The 20788-nt window shown below is 37.9% G+C and overlaps 1 protein-coding gene across 1 annotated transcript in view; it reads left to right on the top strand.

Moving 5' to 3' along the window:
* Window positions 1–20788, top strand: part of RFC1 (replication factor C subunit 1) — an 81586-nt gene that overhangs the window by 23101 nt on the left and 37697 nt on the right. The window lies entirely within an intron of this gene.

Here is a 20788-nt window from a genome sequence, read left to right as displayed (position 1 = left end):
GAGATTCCCAGGCTAGGGGTCCAATTGGAACTACAGCCGCCGGCCTACACCACAGCCACAGCAACATCAGATCTGAGCTGTGTCGCAACCTACATCACAGCTCACGGCAACGCCAGATCCTTAACCCACTGGGCGAGGCCAGGGATCGAACCTGCAACTCATGGTTCCTAGTTGGATTTGTTTCCTCTGTACTACGATGGGAACTCTGGCTCTTGGAATTTTTTTAAAGTGCTCTTGGAGTTCCTGTTGTGGTTCAGCGGTTTAAGAACCCGACAAAGTGTCCATGAGGATATGGGTTCAATCCCTGGCCTCGCTCAGTGCGTTTAGGATCCATTGTTGCTGCAAGCTGCAGTGTAGGTTGAAGATTCGGTTTGGATCTGGTGTTGCTATGGCTTGGCATAGGATGGCAACTGTGGCTCTAATTCCACTCTAGCCTGGGAACCTCTATATGCTGCGGGTTCGGCCCTAAAAAGAAAAAATTGAAATAAAGTGTTCTATATTGAATCATATGTTAAAGCTCTATCTTGAATTATGTATTAAAATGTTATTGGGTTGCTTTAAAACTTTTTAATGTCTTGGGTGCTAAAAGTCATAATGATCTAAGTATGTAATGATTATTCTTATTTGTAGTGTATAATGTAGCACAGATGTGACCTGAATTATTTATATTCTCTGGTGATACTAATGATTTTAGCATTGGCTTTAAAAAAAAATTGTTTTTGTACTTATATTAATTTGATTTGTTTTGAGTGCTCAGAAAGCAGAAGGTGTTTAGAAATGTACACTAATCTTAAAATTTCATAGTATGCATCGTTTCATAGATTGTTTTCTTTTATGGTGAGGATCCCTGAATTATGTTGTCATCTTGGGGAAAAGAAACTTAGGTTCACTGTGAAGTCGTTTTGAGTTTAGCTTTGTAAATTCCTAGAGGAGAACCTCTTCAAATTTACAGAGCCTATTGAATCAGTGCCTATATAGAAATGCTTGAAGGGGTCACAAGAGGATCTGATACCTCACTGGTTTATTCATCTTGAGGAAAACCTCTGACATCATTATTTTTAGAACTCTGCTACTTGTCTTGCTAGTGAAGTGAACCCACCTGGTTTGAAGAGACAGGGTAAAAATGCCATAATTATTTTGGCACAGCATGTTACAGCTTACCTTCAACAGCATTTATTGTCTTTCCTGTCCTAGGTACTAGGTGCTAGGGAGACAAAGATGACTAAAGATGCGTAAATACTGTAGGAATTGCCTGAGGCTACGGTATGCAATAGTCAGGGAGAGGACTTGATGGGGAGGCCAAGATCCGAACTGACTCTTGAAGGATGAGCAGGTGATGGAGGGATAGAACATGTCAGATTAATAGGATGGGATTATTTAAGACATAGCATCTAGGGCAAAGCTAGATGTGTTTGCAGGACACCAAAGAGATTGCTTGCCCACATGATGAGGAGTAACGCCAGGTAGGTGAAACCAGCTTAGGAAAGACCTTGAAAGCTAGGCAGAGGAATTTAGTTTAACATAGTGGGGAAAAGGGAATCGTTAAAGTGAACAGTTTTATAGGAGGAGGAAAATAGTAGTTAAGAGTGATTGCAGAGTTCCCGTCGTGGCGCAGTGGTTAACGAATCCGACTAGGAACCATGAGGTTGCTGGGTTCGGTCCCTGCGCTAGCTCAGTGGGTTAACGATCCGGCGTTGCCGTGAGCTGTGGTGTAGGTTGCAGACGTGGCTTGGATCCCATGTTGCTGTGGCTGTGGTGTAGGCTGGCAGCTACAGCTCCGATTCGACCCCTAGCCTGGGAACCTCCATATGCTGCGGGAGCGGCCCAAGAAATAGCAAAAAGACAAAAAAAAAAAAAAAAAAAAAGTGATTGCTAGATGGCTAGTATTTAGGGTGGGAAGGAGAAGAGAAAAATCATAATTAGGGAGGTTGAGGCATTTATAGTAATGTAGGAGTGAAGTAATAAGAATCTTAAAAAGTTAGCAGTATAAGGGGCTGATCTATAAACATTTTGAGAGTTGAGTTAAAGATTAGGTTTTGGATTACCCGTGGCCTTCATTCAGCCATGCTATCTATGGTCTACTATTAGAATAATGGATAGTATTAGCATGCTTATGTTTAAAACTTTTTTTCAATAACTGCTTTATTGAGATATAAATCACATACCATAGAATTCACCTTTAATGTTTTAATGCTACTGGAACTTGCTTGCATATATTATCTGTTGCTTGAGAGTGTGAAAGTACTCATGGTAGATAACTGGTCAGTAAATAGGGAATGAAACAGAAAACGTCCATGTGTTGGAGAAGGAACCTGAGATTGGAAGGTCAGAAACCCTGCCTGGAGGGTACATCCTTGGTTCCCAACTAATAGCTGGGTGCCTGGGCTAAAAGGTCATTGAGTCTGTTTTTCTTGCTATAAAAGCAGAAACACTAATTGAATAGGCTAGTTGGGAAACTTAGTGGAATGATGTATGAAAGGGCCAGATCCAGTGCCCGAAACATATAAATAATAGGCAATCATAAGGAAAACAAAAACGAAGGAAGCTTGCAGATAAGCTTTGTAGGATCTCTGAAACATTTACATATTTGATAAAGTTGTTCAGACAGATGATTTGAGACAAAATATGTGACATGAGTGTATTTTCTGTAAAATTTCTTGTAAGCTGAATTATTTCTTCATTATGGCATGTGGCATATTGACTCTTGAACCTTTCTGTTTTGTTGCTAAATACCTGCTCAGGCATGTTGTGCAAATATCACTCTTCCATTTAAAGATCTGGCCACCTTTGTCAAAGTTTGAATATGTGGGAGGGATACTAGAAACAGTATGGTGATAGGTTTATTATGTAACTGAAGGTGGTGTGATCAAGCTCTCTGGTGACACCCTGAAAACATCAGTTAGTGTGCAGACAGCTGTGACCTTCAACTGTGGATCAAGGCTATCGTTATCTTGTGATTTTTAGATACACAGAAGGGTCAAACAATTTAAGCTCTGATCATAGATTTTCTTTAACATGGGACTGTTTATTTCAGACTGGGTTTTTAGAGTGTTATTTTCTGAAGAGATAACCAGCATTTTATTTGAAAATTTTATGAATGTTAGGCAGTGTTTATTCTGCCAAGGATATGTACATGTGAAAGTGAATGTTGTCCTCTTGTAGCAAAAAATATTGGGGTACAGTATACCTCTCTAATAGGATGTTCAGTGTTACATTCTGTTTTTTCTTGGAATTGAGATATAGGAAAGAAGCTGCTGTCTTCTTCTTTAATCTTTTCTTACGTTTGAATGGGAGGAAGATAAGCCCCTTTCCTTTCCTACATAAAAAAACAGTGGGATTATTAGAAAGAAGTCTGCAATAAAATTAGCGTAATAAAATCAGAAATATGAGTTTCAAAAAAACTGCAGCTTCTTAAAATTAATAAACTAATTGGAAATTCTTGATAATTAAGAAGAATTAATAGTTCTTTTATTTTTTTAAGATAAAACTACAATTTTTCAATGTTGGTTATGAATACACATTCACCTTCTAAATATTTATGTTACTGATATAAGGTTAAATAAAATATTTTTGGTAATAATTGTTTACAAATAAAAATTCTGATCTAAAAATTGTGGGTCTTTTTTTGAGATTGGAACTTCTTATGGAAAAGATTATATGACATGATTCAGTTTTAAAAACATTGGCACAACATTATAACTCAACTATACTTTAAAAACAAGAACAACAGCAACAACAAAAAACCCTGTTGATTCCCCCCAAAATTTTGCTTTACTATTCCATATTTTATCTTTTATAAACCAACTTTTTTTTTTCTTTTTTTGTTTAGCAGTATAGTGTGTAGTGTTTAAGAACATGCGCTCTTGAGTTAAATCTCTTGCCTGGGTTAAACCTTCATTTACCTTCGTGTCTTAGTTTTTTTGTTCATAAAATGGGGATATTACTAATGCCTACATCAGTGGTCTTTGTGTTGATCAAATGAGATAATGCTTGAAAGGCAGTTAAAATAGGGTCTCTGGCACATACTAAATACTCTGTAAGTGTTATTTATTATTCTTCTATTTTGATGTTATTGTATAGGTAAAGCTGCCTTTAAAGACTATGCTAAAGACATTTTGCTTTTGCTTAAATACTTAGGGCTTTTTTTGATTATATAACTATGCTTTAGAAATTTAGAAATTGTATTTGGCCAACTTACGTTATAGATACTCTCAGTATGGGAATTACTACCTGTGACTATTGAGCATTTGAAATGTGATTAACTTGGATTGAGAGTGTTGTATGTATGAAGTACAGATTTCAAAGACTTAGTTCAGAAAAAAGATAAATTATCTTATTAATGATTTTTAACATTGTTACATGTTGAAATAATAATTTGAGTATGCTGGGATAAATGCAGTGTAGTGTTAAAATTAATTTCGTCTGTTTGTTTTTACTTTTTTAAAATATGTCTTGCATTTTATTCCAATTGCACAGTGCTTTATGAACAATGAGAAATATATTTAGGAAATAATCTTAATTTAGAAAATAACCTACTTCAGATGCTTTTGTTTGTATATTGTACAATTCTTTAGGCTATATTATGAGATAGATCTTTAGACTCACCATTTAGCTCCATGACACATTTTTTTTATCATTCTATTTGATTAAATATATCTTCTATTTCTTATTGATTTTTCAAGTACTTTAACTACATTAGTTTCCCAAATTACAGTAAAAGGAAAAAAATCGCTTATAAATATCTTCATAGCTAACCATTGACTGTAGTAAAACATTCTTGTAGGTTGGTAAAAACCCAAATACTTGGTGTACTGGGTAAATATATTTACTTTTAGCTGTTTAATGAAGTGAGAGACCTTGAGTTTTGTTTGGCAAAGATGACCTTTTACTATGCAGTTTCATCAGGAGCTGCTGGTGTTTGGTTGAAAATGTGGGGGTTTTCCCTTTGAGAATTGTTTGTGACTGGTAATTTTAATTGAGCACGTAATTCCAGAGGCAGGTAGTGCTCTTGAAGTTATAATTATTTTGGGGGCATTAAATGGGAAGAAATTGGAACGTGCTCTTCTCCAGGTTACCGTGTAATATCAGTGACTTGGGAGAATAGTAGCAGGAAATATTACTGGGAATGTGTATGTAGCATTCTTTTTTTTTTTTTTTAAGAGTTTAAAAAGTACTTTTATTTATTTTTTAATTTTATTTTCCCACTGTACAGCAAGGGGATCAAGTTATCCTTACATGTATACATTACAATTACATTTTTTTCTCCACCATTTGTTCTGTTGCAACATAAGTATCTAGACAAAGTTCTCAATGCTATTCAGCAGGATCTCCTTGTAAATCTATTCTAAGTTGTGTCTGATAAGCCCAAGCTCCCGATCCCTCCCACTCCCTCCCCCTCCCATCAGGCAGCCACAAGTCTCTTCTCCAAGTCCATGATTTTCTTTTCTGAGGAGATGTTCATTTGTGCTGGATATTAGATTCCAGTTATAAGTGATATCATATGGTATTTGTCTTTGTCTTTCTGGCTCATTTCACTCAGGATGAGATTCTCTAGTTCCATCCATGTTGCTGCAAATGGCATGATGTCATCCTTTTTTATGGCTGAGTAGTATTCCATTGTGTATATATACCACATCTTCTGAATCCAATCATCTGTCGATGGACATTTGGGTTGTTTTCCATGTCCTGGCTATTGTGAATAGTGCTGCAGTGAACATGCGGGTGCATGTGTCTCTTTTAAGTAGAGTTTTGTCCGGATAGATGCCCAAGAGTGGGATTGTGGGGTCATATGGAAGTTCTATTTATAGATTTCTAAGGTATCTCCAAACTGTTCTCCATAGTGGCTGTACCAGTTGACATTCCCACCAGCAGTGCAGGAGGGTTCCCTTTTCTCCACAGCCCCTCCAGCACTTGTTATTTGTGGATTTGTTAATGATGGCCATTCCGACTGGTGTGAGGTGGTATCTCATGGTAGTTTTGATTTGCATTTCTCTTATAATCAGCGATGTTGAGCATTTTTTCATGTGTTTGCTGGCCATCTGTATATCTTCTTTGGAGAAATGTATATTCTTTTGCCCATTTTTCCATTGATTGATTGGCTTTTTTGCTGTTGGGTTGTATAAGTTGTTTATATATTCTAGAGATTAAGCCCTTGTCGGTTGCATCATTTGAAACTATTTTCTCCCATTCTGTAAGTTGTCTTTTTGTTTTCTTTTTGGTTTCCTTTGCTGTGCAAAAGCTTTTCAGTTTGATGAGGTCCCATGGGTTTATTTTTGCTCTAATTTCTATTGCTTTAGGAGACTGACCTGAGAAAATATTCCTGATGTTGATGTCAGAGAGTGTTTTGCCTATGTTTTCTTCTAGGAGTTTGATGGTGTCCTGTCATATATTTAAGTCTTTCAGCCATTTTGAGTTTATTTTTGTGTATGGTGTGAGGGTGTGTTCTAGTTTCATTGCTTTGCATGCAGCTGTCCAGGTTTCCCAGCAATGCTTGCTGAAGAGACTTTCTTTTTCCCATTTTATGTTCTTGCCTCCCTTGTCAAAGATTAATTGACCATAGGTGTCAGGGTTTATTTCCGGATTCTCTATTCTGTTCCATTGGTCGGTCTGTCTGTTTTGATACCAGTACCACACTGTTTTGATGACTGTGGCTTTGTAGTATTTCTTGAAGTCTGGGAGAGTTATGCCTCCTGCTTGGTTTTTGTTTCTCAGGATTGCTTTGGCAATTCTGGGTCTTTTGTGGTTCCATATAAATGTTTGGATTGTTTGTTCTAGTTCTGTGAAAAATGTCATGGGTAATTTGATAGGGATTGCATTGAATCTGTAGATTGCTTTGGGTAGTATGGCCATTTTTACAATATTGATTTTCCCAATCCAGGAACATGGAATATCTTTCCATTTCTTTACATCTTCTTTGATTTCTTTGATTAAAGTTTTATAGTTCTCGGCATATAGGTCCTTTACCTCCTTGGTCAGGTGTATTCCGAGGTATTTGATTTTGTGAGGTGCAATTTTAAAAGGTATCGTATTTTTGTATTCCTTTTCTAATATTTCATTGCTGGTATACAGAAATGCAACTGACTTCTGAATGTTAATCTTATATCCTGCTGCTTTGCTGAATTTATCAATCAGTTCAAGTAGTTTTTGGGTTGAGTCCTTAGGGTTTTCTATGTATAGTATCATGTCATCTGCATACAGTGACAGTTTGATCTCTTCTCTTCCTATATGGATGCCTTTTATTTCTTTTGTTTGTCTAATTGCTGTGGCTAGGACTTCCAAAACTATGTTGAAGAACAGTGGTGAGAGTGGGCATCCCTGTCTTGTTCCAGATTTGAGTGAGGAGGCTTTCAGTTTTTCCCCATTGAGTATTATATTTGCTGTGGGTTTATCATAAATGGCTTTGATTATGTTCAGGAATGTTCCCTCTATACCCACTTTGGCGAGGGTCTTGATCATGAATGGATGTTGGACTTTGTCAAATGCTTTTTCTGCTTCTATTGAGATGATCATACGATTTTTGACTTTTTTTTTGTTAATGTGGTGTATGATGTTGATTGATTTGTGTATGTTGAACCATCCTTGTGAACCTGGGATGAACCCAACCTGGTCATGGTGTATAATTTTTTTGATATGTTGTTGGATTCGGTTGGCTAAGATTTTGTTGAGAGTTTTTGCATCTATATTCATCAATGATATTGGGCGATGGTTTTCTTTTTTGGTGGTATCTCTGTCTGGTTTTGGAATGAGGGTGATGGTGGCCTCATAGAATGTCTTTGGGAGTATTCCTTCTTCTTCAACCTTTTGAAAGAGTTTAAGGAGGATGGGCACCGATTCCTCTTTATATGTTTGATAGACTTTGCCTGTGAAGCCATCTGGTCCTGGACTTTTATTTGTAGGGAGTGTTTTTATGACCTCTTCAATTTCATTTCTAGTGATTGGTCTGTTCAGTTGGTCTGTTTCTTCTTGATTCAGTTTTGGCAGGCTGTAAGATTCTAGAAAATTGTCCATTTCTTCCAGATTGTCAAACTTGTTGCTGTATAGTTGTTAACATTCTTTCTGCTAATTTTTAGCGATAGTTTTTAGTGATGCATAGTTTTGTGTACCAGATAAATAGGAATAGACTTCGTATAGGATAGAGTACTTTTCTTAGATGTTTTCAGGGAAACCTAGAGTGACTGAGAGAAAATTTCCTTAGAGTGAGGAAACTTAGAACTGTATATTTCTTTCATTATGCTTGTTCAGAAAGTAACACTGATGTGTGCACCAAGACTAGAAAGGAAGCTAAGTTTAGATTTTTGACGATGAATATTTAGATTAATATTAATTTAAATTACCTAAATAGCACATTCTTACTGAAAAAGAGTAACAGTTCAGATAAAAATGTTCCATTCCTGGAGTTCCCGTTGTGGCGCAGTGGTTAACGAATCCGACTAGGAACCGTGAGGTTGCGGGTTCGGTCCCTGTGCTTGCTCAGTGGGTTAACGATCCGGCGTTGCCATGAGCTGTGGTGTAGGTTGCAGACGCGGCTCGGATCCCGCGTTGCTGTGGCTCTGGCGTAGGCCAGTGGTTACAGCTCCGATTCGACCCTTAACCTGGGAACCTCCATATGCCTCGGGAGCTGCCCAAAGAAATAGCAAAAAGACAAAAAAAAAAAAAAAAAGTTCCATTCCTTCATCCATCCCCTTTGCCTTATGTAAATTAAAAAAAAAATACACACACACACACACACACACGTATTTGAGAGTGGCATCTTGTAATATTTCTGCAGCTTGCTTTTTCATAACTTAATGTCTTTCGCTCCCTTCCTTCCTCCTCCTCCTCCTCCTCTCCTTCCCTTCCCTCCCTCCCTGCAGACCCCCCCACCCCTAGCCTCTCTTTCAGTACAGAAAGATCCTTACCTCATTCCATTAAACTTCTACAAAGAATTTAATTTTTCTCATACTCTTATTTTGGATATTGGGTTTTTGATGGGAACATATTTATTTATTTATTTATTTATTTATGGCCTTTTTTTTTTTTTTTTTTTTTTTTGGCTTTACTAGGGCGTTCCCTTGGTATGTGGAGGTTCCCAGGCTAGGGGTCGAATCGGAGCTGTAGCCGCCAGCCTACACCACAGCCACAGCAATGCAGGATCTGAGCCTCGTCTGCAACCTACACCACAGCTCACGGCAACGCCGGATCCTTGACCCACTGAGCAAGGCCAGGGGCTGAACCCACAACATCATGGTTCTTAGTCGGATTTGTTAACCACTGCGCCCAACGGGAACTCCGGGAACATATTTATTTATGCTTCTTTGCTGTAGAACATATTTAAATATTAATAAGTGAGCAATTCACAATGAAGCATATGATCACTGAAAAGAGTGGTATTTCTTGAGGTTAAGTGGCATTCATTTTAAGAATGTATTTTGTCCATCTATATTATGAAGTCTGGAATGGGGCTTCCACTTTCTACTTCTCAGGTCCAAAAAAGGGACTTTACATTTATCCTTATTACATTTTTTTTTTTTTTCTGGAATGAACACATTTTATCCTGTTAAATTCCAGGGTTTTATATCATGATTCTGTCATCTGTTTTTTTTTTTTTTTTTTTTTTGTCTTTTTGCTATTTCTTGGGCCGCTCCCGCGGCATATGGAGGTTCCCAGGCTAGGGGTCCAATCGGAGCTGTAGCCACCAGCCTACGCCAGAGCCACAGCAACGCAGGATCCGAGCCGCGTCTGCGACCTACACCACAGCTCATGGCAACGCCGGATCGTTAACCCACTGAGCAAGGCCAGGGATCGAACCCGCAACCTCATGGTTCCTAGTTGGATTCGTTAACCACTGCGCCACGACGGGAACTCCTGTCATCTGTTTTTTTAATCTTAAATTTGAATATTTAATTTTAACAATATAAAATTCTCACTAATTGTTTAACGAAAATGTGTTTGTTCACTGTATGTACACAACAGTGTATTGGACAATCTATAAAATAGATAAAAGAATAAAGCTTAGTCCTGTCTTCAAGGGCTTAAAGTCTACTGGGGAGATAAGCTTTTTACATAAAAATTGTAATATAAGGAAACAATTAATGGTGTTAAAAATATCTTCCACGGATGTTTAGGCGTGAGAGAGGTAGCTTTTATTTTGGAGATTCAGGAAACTTTTTTTTTTTTTCTCCCTTTTTGCCTTTTCTAGGGCCACTCCCGTGGCATATGGAGGTTCCCAGGCTAGGGGTTTAATCGGAGCTGTAGCTGCCAGCCTACACCACAGCCACAGCAACGCGGGATCCGAGCCGTGTCTGTGATCTACACCACAGCTCACAGCAACGCCGGATCCTTAACCCACTGAGCAAGGCCAGGGATCGAACCCGCAACCTCATGGTTCCTAGTCGGATTCGTTAACCACTGAGCCACGATGGGAACTCCAGGAAACATTTCTTGTGAGAGAGAAATTTGAGATAAAGGTCAAATGCTTTGGTGGGGTTTAACATGTAGATTTAGATACTGTGTATACTAGAAAGAGAATAATGTGAAGTTTAGAAATCAGTAGTGCTATTTCACATGCATTATTCATTATTTTCTAACTTAATTATATAAAATCTACTTAAAAAATTCAAGTTATATGAGTTCCCGTCGAGGTGCAGTGGTTAACGAATCCGACTAGGAACCATGAGGTTGCGGGTTCGGTCCCTGCCCTAGCTCAGTGGGTTAAGGATCCGGCGTTGCCGTGAGCTGTGGTGTAGGTTGCAGACGCGGCTTGGATCCAGCGTTGCTGTGGCTGTGGTGTAGGCAGGCAGCTACAGCTCCGATTCGACCCCTAGCCTGGGAACCTCCATATGCCATGGGAGCGGCTCAAGAAATGGCAAAAAGACAAAAAAAAAAAAAAAAAAAAAAAAAAAAAATTCAAGTTATAAACTTACACAGATTTACTTATACCAGATTAATACTACCTTGTATTGTACCTTGCATTTTCTTTAACAAATTTTGTCTTGTATGCTATTATACATTTTTTAAAAATATTTCCTACCTAATTTGATCTTCAAAACTACCTAATATTAAGGCTGACTTGACTTTAAGAAAACTTATTTTCAGAGGATCAATTTTCAATCCAAGGTTTCACAAAGCTTCACTGTGGAAGAATCCTATAGTTCTTTCGATGCCTCTCATCCACTCCCCCCCCCCCCCTCTTTTTTGGCTGTACCTGTGGCATGCAGAAGTTCCTGGGCCAGGGATTGAACCTGGGCCATAGCAGCGACCTGGGCCGCTGCGGCTACAATATCAGATCCTTAACCTGCGGCACCACAAGAGAACTCTATCCACTTATTTTTTCATGTCGTCGAATTTCATATCTTCTACAAATTTGATAAACCTATCTATGTATTTCTTTCTGAATCATTAGTAAAATCATTTAGTATTAAGGGACATGTAAAGAAAGCTTTTCTAAATTGACATGATCCATTATCAGCATTGTGGATATAGCTTTTCAATTTCTTATGAATAGCTTTTCAATTGCTTATGAATGTCAGTAACCGGTGTTGCTTGTATTTCTCCATCTTGCTGTAAATTAGTGCTTCTTAAGGGTGAATTTGCCTCCCAGCAGAACTTTGGCACATCTGGAGGGTTATTTTTGGTCATCACAACTGGCGAGTGCTACGGCATCTAGTTGGTAGAGGCCAGAGATGCTACTAAAGGTCCTACAGTGCTCCTGAGAGCCCCTACAACAAAGATTTGCCTCAAAATGTCAATAAGGCACAGGTTAAAACCTGCCATAACCTATTGGAAGACAGTTTAGTAGATGCCTTGTTGATGTCCAGACATCCTTATTTCTCCAAGTGCTGTTGCTCATAGAATAAGTGACGGCTTAGGCCAGCATGCTTTATTCTCAGTGAATCTCTCTCTGCTTCTGTTAAATACTTTTTTGACCTGCTCTTAATATTGTTGCACAGAATTGTCACCAAACCTTTCTGCTTCTGTTGTTCTGTAATTGGGGATCTACGTTTTTCTTTTTGACAATTAGGATTCCATTTCTCTTCTTTAATCTTTTAGAGACATCTTCCAATTTATATGATAACTCAAAGGTTAGTGATATCCTTTAGCAATTTCATTTACAAATGCATTTTGGCTAAAACACTGTTGTAGGAACTAGATGCTTTATTATATTTTTTGCCAAGTTTGCACTTCAGTCCTCTTTCAGTAGTGCATATTATGAGACTTGAAAAAAATTCCGTGGCATTTGGAGAGGGAGAATTGAAAAGGGCATAGTGAATAGTGGAGGACTGGAGTATGATTATCAAGTGAAGCATCTTTGAAAACGAACAGACCGTTGTTTGTTCTGGTGACACATATTTTATTGTCAGGCACTTTGAAACTATGAGAGATACAAGATTGTATTCCAGAATGCCAAGGAAGTAGGCTTTTATTGGGAAAATGGCATTAATAATAATAATAAAATAATATACAGGTGATTTATACTTGGCCTTAATACTGAAACCAGTGTTGTTACGTCCTTTCCTGTTCGGGGAAGGAGAATGTGAATGAAATGGGGAATTGCATTGCTGAACCACTCCCTTAACTCTTCTGGCCAGTCAGCTTTCCTTCTGTTATCTGTTTCATGCCTTAGAGTTGTAAGAAGCTCTGGAGAATGTTCCAGTGGCCAGTTGTCCAAGCCTTTCCTCCCCTCACCCTGAACCTCCTTTTTCTTTTTTTGTGAGATGCAGTGGAGATGGAGGAAGGAGGAGAAGGCGTCATAAAATGTTTCACTCTTTCTTCTCCTGAGTTTGATTTTCTTAGTAATTGAAACCAACTGGGCCTTGGCGTGGACTGTCATTCCCGCTCTGGTGATGACTTGGCACCCGTGTGGTAGATAACATCAGAGCACAAGCCAGTACTTTTTCTCCTAATGATAAATATCATTACCTACCGCCCGAGACCGTGTGAATTATTAAATAGTTTTATTCTTGAAATATAACTGATTCCATTTGATTCAAAGAGGATTTATCAGTAAAGAATCATGACAGCTCTAATTTCTTGATTAAATGTGAGCAGTCTCCGTTTTATTTCATTCCACTGAAGTATATCTGATTTGTCACGTAAATCATTCTGTGATTCACCACAGAATGTCTGATACTTACATCGCATAAGTGGTGCAAAGATGGTATGTGTAGTTTTCTCTTCCATCCACTTAATTAGTAAGTATTTATTGAAGACTTGGAACATGCATGAACATGACAGTTTGGATTTTGGACTCAAGAAAGTATTGAAAAGGAACTTAGAAAACTCTAAACACTCAGATTCCCTTTTTTTCTTTTGACTTGTTGCAAAATAAGTTATTTTTAATCTCTGTAACCAGATTTCTCTGGCATGGTCTTCATTAATTTGGTTTTTGTGTGTTTCAGACTGAAGAAAAAAATCAGAATCCCAAACTCTCAGCAGTAGGAACTTCAGAATTCGATTTTTTTTTTTTTAGGCACCTGCACATTATTTTCTTTCTCTTTCATTTGTTACCCTTCTAAATAATGAATGCATATAACTCAGAGTGGCAAAACAATCTTCTCATCCAGGCAATTCCTCTGCTGTATGTCAGATAATGCTAGTTTAGTTGGGGATTGTTACCACATTCGAGGTTATGTTGTATATAAATAAAAATAAATGGTGTTTTTATAAGGAGTCAGATATCCTGGGGGGAGATTCTGAGTGTTCAGTTGCCCATGATTTTCAACTAGGTCACAGAAATTTGACTTAGATCTATTTATCATTATTTTATTATAAGTTTCTGGGGAGAAGAGAACACAGCTTTGCCTTTGGCTTCTGACAAGGCAGAACAAATTTAGGCTCATTAGAAAGCGAGAACAAATGTTCAAAGAGAAAAGCAACCATAACTTTATTTAGAATGTTTCATCTCTACACACTGTGTAGGATCATACAATACTTATTTTACATTTAGGATGGTCACAGCAACGCATATGAAATGACTGTTTTTGTTAAGAGGCTAATTGCATTGTTTGAATCCTTGGCCTTTTTTGCTTGCTTTCCTCATAACATATGGTATAGCCTTTGAAATATCAAGGGTGAAGTGGGTTTTAAGACAGCTAGTTCAGAAGTCGTAATGTAGAGACAGCAGGACTGCCACTTTGTTTAGGTTTTCTGGTGTTATCAAGGCAAGACAGAATTTTGAGATCTGCCTGTGACTTTATAGAACACCTTATGTATTTTCCTGTATTCACCTGGATGAAATGCTCTGTATTTATAAGAAATATTTTTATGCCTAGTCATGAACTTCTTTTCTGTGTTGTTTTTTCCTCATAACTGTAAGAACTATGGAGAAGTGCACAAATCACAGAGCAAATTGTCAAATCAAGCAGGTCGATCTTTTTTTTTCTTTTTGAATAAATATTTTGCTAGAATTGCTCCTGCCTTTCAAGGGGCCCGGAGAGCTATTTATTTTGTGGTTAGTAGATAAAAAGAGACCTTGCATATATAGTTTTTGCTTAATACAATGAAAACATTTGAAATTTCATGCAGAACACTTCCATATTTTTTTTCGAAAATTATGTTTTCAGTATTTATGAAAATGTTTATAAAATTATGTCTGTGTTTAGGTATAGTGTATGTTTTTGATCTATAGTTTGAAGACATTAAAGTTTAAATTCATGTATTCTAAGTTGGAAACTCAGAAGAGCTCTTACTGGTGTAAAGAGATGTGTGGTAGAGAAGGCTAAGAAAAGCTCTCTTTTAAGGATAACATTTAAGTTAAGGCTAACCTAAAGGAACAAAGTGATGCATTTTTTTGTTTTTTTTTGCCATCTTAATTTTATTGTTTTCATAATTTTTTTTTTGAGCTTTGAAATTTGGGCTTAATTTTTAATGACCACATGAATCCATTGCATGACTAGAGCACAATTTATATAGCCCTTCCAGTTTTAATTATTTTTGTTGTTTACATTTTTCATGTTAATAGTGTGATGAATATGTTTATATGTAAATATTTACCAGCACCTCTGATTATCTCCAAGAATTACTATGCTAGACATTAGGAACTTCTTTAAGGATCTAGATATATATTGCTTTCTAGAAAAGTTGTATTAGTTTTCGCTTTCATCGTTAATGTTTATGTTAGTACAAACTCATCACATTCTCATCAGAATTGAGTATAGTAGCTAAAAAATCTATATGACTATTCACAGATTCTCAGAATTATAGAACGGAAAGTCCTAAAAGAATTCGTCTGGCCTAACATTTTGTGGAGGAGGACAATGAATCCCACATAATTAATTAAAATAACAACAGTAAGTCAAAGTCAGGTTAGAATTTTAGTTTTCTGGGCTTCTGGTTTAGCGTTGTTTTCATCAGAGAACACTGTTTTATTATTTATGAATGTCTATTATAACATGGTGAGGTGCTGTACTGGGCACTTTGATTTTGAGTGGTTTGAAACTGTTTTACTATTTGTAGGGAGGAGAACCCAAGGAAGAAATGAGGGCAGTCTTCAAACACTGAGTGTGAAAAAGGATGGATTAAGGAAAATAAGTAGAATTCACAGGGAAGTATTTTGGCTTAATATAAGGAAGAACTTTCCAAAAGAGCACAATAGTGCTAGTCACTAAAGAAAGAGATCATCACATTGAATTATGTTGCTTGGTTTTAGAAGTTTAGAAGTTGCCCAGTGTGTGTGTTTGCCAGGAATGTGGACAATGGAGTCCGTATATTGAATAAGAGACAGAACTAGTTGACTAAAGATAATGTATTGTAAAGAATGTGGTAGAGGAATTTCCTGTGTGCCACAGAGGGTTAAGGATTCAGTGTTGCTGTAACTGTGGTGCAGGTTCAGTCCCTGGCCTGGGAACTTCCACATGCCATGGGTGTGGCCAAAAAAAAAAAAAAAAAGGAATGTGGTAGAGTACCTGGCATACCTGGCATGTATTTTAATGCTAACTATTATTAATAGTAATTAGATAAAAAGGTACCATGAAGTCCCTGAAGCTAGTGACCAAATAAGTAGAGATGTTAAATAGTGAAAGAAGTAAGCAAAGAAAAATAGAGAGGAAGGAGAAACCAAAGCTAAGCCTTTTCTGTCTCAGAAAGCCAAGAGCATAGAGAGTTTCTAGGAGATTGTAAAATAATAGATGTAGATTAAAAAGGAGAAGTGTAATATACAGATGAAAAAGATATGATGAAAGAAATGAGAACTCACCCATAGTTCCCTATCCAGAGATAACAATTGCTAACATTTCATTCTTTTCAGATTTTTGAATGTGATTTTAAAAGCCTGTCTATAAATATATAAATGGGTAGATATAGATATATCATTAAACATCCTGTTATATCTCTTATGACATAATAAACATGAATATCTTTATTTCAGTAAATATGGATATACATTGTAATTTTCTTTTTTTCTTTTTTTTTTTTTTTGGTCTTTTTGCCATTTCTTGGGCCGATCCCACGGCATATGGAGGTTCCCAGGCTGGGGGTCTAATTGGAGCTGTAGCCACCGGCCTACACCAGAGCCACAGCAACGCTGGATCCGAGCCGCGTCTGCAACCTACACCACAGCTCACGGCAACGCCGGATCCTTAACCCACTGAGCAAGGCCAGGGATGGAACCCGCACCCTCATGGTTCCTAGTTGGATTCGTTAACCACTACGCCACGACGGGAACTCCACGATGAGCATTTTTATACATCTGTCTTTGTGTTCACTGGTTTTATTTTGTTTTCAGACTAATTAGTTAGAAAGGGAAACAATGGGTATGCATATGTGAGGTTTTGATACATATTACAAGATTGCCCTCTACCAGGTTTCTTTAAAATTTACTCTTTTTGAATACTATTGCCTATATGAAGGTCCCATATTTTTACCCTTGCCAGCAAGTCTTTTTAATCTTGATAGTCTTAGAAATTCTTCTTCTTCTTTTTTTTTTTTTTTTTTTTTTTTTTTGTCTTTTTGCCTTTTCTAGGGCCACTCCCATGACATGTAGATGTTCCCAGGCTAGGGGTCTAATTGGAGCTGTAGCCGCTGACCTACACCACAGCCACAGCCACAGCCACGCCAGATCCGAGCCACGTCTGCGACCTACACCATAGCTCATGGTAACACCAGATCCTTAACCCACTGAGCAAGGCCAGGGATTGAACCCTTAACCTCGTGGTTCCTAGTTGGATTCATTTCTACTGCGCCACGACCGGAAGTCCGTCTTAGAAATTCTTGATCTCACTAAATTGCATGCTAGTCTGTTATCTGTAAATATTTATGAGGTTGCTGGAGAAAGGGTTAAGTGGAGAATTGCACATATCTATAATAACATTGTTTCCCTTTCTGTGGCTATACCAGATAGCAGTGATAGATCTTGTCTGAATTATTCTTTAAGGACAGCTCTGGTATTTTAGATAGTAAGGAGGTTCTTGTGTGAAAGGGCAAGAACCCATAACAGGAAAGCATAGTGTAGTGGTTGACTTGGTCCATTCAGTTCTGGGATTTTCTGTCATACTGCTTGTAAACATGGCTTGGTGTAGTGGAAATGGGATGTTAACTGCTTTCGTCATTTTTTAAGTTGGGAAAAAACTAGTAGAGGACTGTCATTTCGGAGACAATTTAATTTAGTTCTCTTTTTCATTAAGTTCCGGAATCCTTCCTGCCCAGAAGTACAGTCGTTGAACTTAAAGCAAACCAAGTAGGAGTTCCTGTCGAGGCTCGGTGTTTAGCAAGTCCTACTAGGAACCATGAGGTTGAGGGTTTGATCCCAGGCCTCGCTCAGCGGGTTAAGGATCCGGCATTGCTGTGAGCTGTGGTGTAGGTCGAAGATGTGGCTTGGATCCCACATTGCTGTGGCTGTGGTGTAGGCTGGTGGCTACAGCTCCAATTAGACCCCTCGCCTGGGAACCTCCATATGCCATGGGTGCAGCTCTAGAAAAGGCAAAAAGACAAAAAAGAAAAAAAAGCAAACCAAATAAAAAATTATAAAATTTAACAAGCTCTTAGATAAGATTACAAGTCTTATATACACTCAATACATTTTTAAGTTTGTACTTAGTGCCTAAGAAAATGTATTGGTTAATTATACTTAGGAGGTTTCAGTTTTATGGTTTCTTATTTTTTTCATTACAGCCAGGATATCGGCATTGTTGTTTTTAATCTTCATTTAAGGGCATTTTGTGTAATTTATTTTGACTGCTAAGGTAGAATAGTTTGTTGTTGAATGCTACTGGTTTGGTTATGCTACATCTTTTTTTTTTTTTTGTCTTGTCTTTTTGCCTTTTCTAGGGCTGCTTCTGCGGCATATGGAGGTTCCCAGGCTGGGGGTCGAATCGGAGCTGTAGCTGCCAGCCTATGCCACAGCCACAACAACTCAGGATCTGAGCCGCGTCTGTGACCTACACCACAGCTCACAGCAATGCTGGATCCTTAACTCACTGCGTGAGGCCAGGGATTGAACCCATAACCTCATGGTTCCTAGTTGGCTTCATTAACCACTGAACCACGATGGTAAATCCTGGTTATGCTACATCTTAACTGAGTCTAGGGATTTAGAAATAGACACACTATAAATTATAAAAAATTATTTGGGTTTTTATAGTATAACAATTCATTACGTTGTTTTCTTAGCGAAAAGGAAAGGAGTTTTGGATTATATTCTCAGTGGTTACTGGGACTGTTATGTGTGATTTGCGTGGCTGTAGTACCTTGATAATGCCACCGAGCCTTTGCAGAACCGTCTGAATCAGGTGGAAGTCAGAGAAGGACTGGTTGTCAGGTAGGGAGAACAGATGTATGCCCGACTGAACTTAGTTGACTCTTGTCAACAAGTATTTAAACTGAAGTCTGCTAAGTGTATCAAGCCTTGGAAGTGATTAGAAAGATTGATGAGGGAATTTTTAATTTAAGCTTCAGGGTAGATTGACTGTAGTTAAAGGTAAGTAAAACAAGTATACTTTAAAATAAATCTTTGGTTGCAGACTAAGAAAAATGTAGCTTGTTGCAAAATGAAATTTACTAGAAGGCCATTATTGAATCTCATTAAATGCAAGAGTAAACCTTGCACCTTAGTTTAAGCACATTAGTTCAGCAAACTGGTCAAGGGTAAGATTGGGCCCAGCTTGTTCATGTGCCTGCTCCTGGTCCAGTTTGTGATGGCAGAGAATGTGGAGCCATCTAATAAATATATCTGTGGGAGTTCCCCTTGTGGCGCAGTGGAAATGAATCCAACCAGGAACCATGAGTTTTTGCGTTTGATCCCTGGCCTTGCTCAGTCGGTTAAGGCTCCAGCGTTGCTGTGAGCTGTGGTGTAGGTTGCAGACTCAGCTTGAATGTGGCGTTACTGTGGCTGTGGCATAGGCTGGCAGCTTTAGCTCCGATTAGACTCCTAGCCTGGGAACCTCCATGGGCCCTTGGTGCAGCGCTAAAAAGCAAAAAAAAAAAAAAAAAAAAAAAAAAGTAGTTCTTAGAGGTTTTTGGAGGTTGGAGTGGGTTGTGAGTTCTTGGGGAAAGTGGGCTTGTAGTGAACTGTATGAGCATCCTCAGAGATGTCTACCATACTCTTGCTTTCAATAGTGGAGAACTTTCTACATGTAGTACTCAGACACCTGTAAGAAGTTATTTATACTTTGTAAAGTTCATAGTTTCATTTCAATATAAATAATAATTAGAGAGTAAGACCAAATTTTTTTGATCTTTTTACACATCTTAGGTACTTTTTATGTTTGAGATGGCAGCACCTAGGAATAGCACAATTCTTGGCACATGGTTGAATGAGTACTTTAGAGGAAGACCCATTTATATGTGGCCTTGAACACCAAACTTGAAAAGTGAACCCTCCCTCCCCTACGGTGACCTAGGTTTTATGACTGCCTTTTAGATTTTTCTTTTAATTGGGTTTCTTTTGTTATTTGGCCACCATGAAAATGAAAAGTGTTTTTATTTTGTGAATCACTGAAACAAACAAAAAAATTTACTGAGGCCTTTTTGAGGTTTTTTTTTTTTTTTTTTTTTTTTTTTTTTTTTTTTTTTTTTTAATGGCTGCATCCACAACTTATGGAAGTTTCTGGGCCAGGGAATTGCATCTGAACTGCAGCTGTGACCTACTGCACTGGGCCAGGGATTGAACCCTGCACCTCTGTAGCAGCCTGAGCCATTGCATTCCAATTCTTACTAATCAGCTGTGCCACAGTGGGAATTCATTGAGGTGTATTTTGGGGGCTTTTAATTAATCTAAACATTGTCACAAATACTTAGACTAAAGACCAGATGACTAAGATCTTAGACCAGATGTTTAATGAATACTTTTTAGGATGATAAAGTGTAACAAATCCAATTGTTTAAAATCTTAAATAAATGGTTAGTTACTGCTAGATGGTCTACCTTTGATACAGAGCTAGAATCTGACAACTTCCTTACCACCTCTGCAAATAACCATCCTAGTCCAAGACTTTAACATTTCTTCTGAAATTGTATATATAGAATAGTTTCCTAAATGGTCTGTCTGCCATCACTTTTATTCCTTGGCAGTGTGTTCTGCAAAGGATATGACTTAAGCTGGATTACTGACCACTCTGCTGAAATTCTCTAATGGATTCCCATTTTAAAATAAAACCTAAAATTCTTTCCATGAGGGGGGAAGTCCTACAGGATTTGACCTCTGCCTCTCTCACCTTAATTCTTGTGTTGTACCCCCTTCATTTTGCTGCAGCCACAGGGACCTCCAAGCACACTCAGTTTAAGGCTTTTGCACTTCAAGTTTTCATTGCTTGAACATTCTTGCCTGAGGTAACTTCATCTCAGGGCTCTCTTCACTTGTGTGTCAAAGAGGCTCTCC

Source organism: Sus scrofa, chromosome 8, assembly GCF_054392235.1.
Source record: "Sus scrofa isolate SSC_HxYL_T2T_F1_AM1 chromosome 8, Sscrofa_HxYL_maternal_Yorkshire_Landrace_v2.0, whole genome shotgun sequence".
NCBI lineage: Eukaryota > Metazoa > Chordata > Mammalia > Artiodactyla > Suidae > Sus > Sus scrofa.
The sequence above is the reverse complement of the archived record's forward strand: the minus strand, read 5'-3'. Positions and strand labels throughout refer to the sequence as shown.